This window comes from Trichechus manatus, unplaced genomic scaffold (genome assembly GCF_000243295.1).
Source record: "Trichechus manatus latirostris isolate Lorelei unplaced genomic scaffold, TriManLat1.0 scaffold00015, whole genome shotgun sequence".
Lineage (NCBI taxonomy): Eukaryota > Metazoa > Chordata > Mammalia > Sirenia > Trichechidae > Trichechus > Trichechus manatus.
Window position 1 is genome coordinate 13,396,486 of NW_004443951.1, and position 878 is coordinate 13,397,363.

Here is an 878-nt window from a genome sequence, read left to right on the forward strand (position 1 = left end):
CGCAATTACTGGTCTTGTTAACTATTTCAATTGTTTTTCTATTCTCTATTTCATTTAATTCTGCTCTAGTTCTTATTATTTCCTTTCTTCTGGTACCTGAGAGCTTCTTTTGCTGCTCTCTTTCTACCTGTTCCAGTTGTAGGGTTAATGTTTTGATTATGGCCCTTTTTTCTTTTTGGATGTGTGCATTTATTGCTATAAACTGACCTCTGAGCACTGCTTTTGCTGTGGCCCAAAGGTTCTGGTAGGATGTGTTTTCATTCTCATTTGATTCTATAAATTTCTTTATTCCATCCTTAATTTCTTCTATAACCCAGTAGTTTTTGAGCAAGGGGTTGTTCATTTCCATGTGTTTGATTTTTTTTTCCTTGCTTTTTCTGTTGTTGATTTCTACTTTAACGGCTTTATGGTCAGAAAAGATGGTTTGTAATATGTCGATGCTTTGGATTTTGTTAAAGCATGCTTTATGGCCTAATATGTGGTCTATTCTGGAGAATGTTCCAGTGCATTGGAAAAGAAAGTATACTTGGCTGCTGTTGGGTGGAGTGTTCAGTATATGCCTATCAGATCAAGTTGGTTGATTGTAGCATTTAGCTCTTCCGTGTCTTTGTTGAGCTTCTTCCTGGACGTTCTGCACTTCACTGAAAGTTGTGTGTTGAAGTCCCCTACTACTATCGTGGAGCTGTCTATCTCTCTTTTTCAGTGCTGTTAGAGTTTGTTTTATGTATTTTGGAGCCCTGTTGTTGGATGCATAAGTATTTATTATAGTTATGTCCTCTTGGTGTATCGACCATTTAATCATTATATAGTGTCCTTCCTTACCGTTTGTGGTGGATTTCACTTTAAAGTCTGTTTTGTCAGAGATTAATATTGCCACT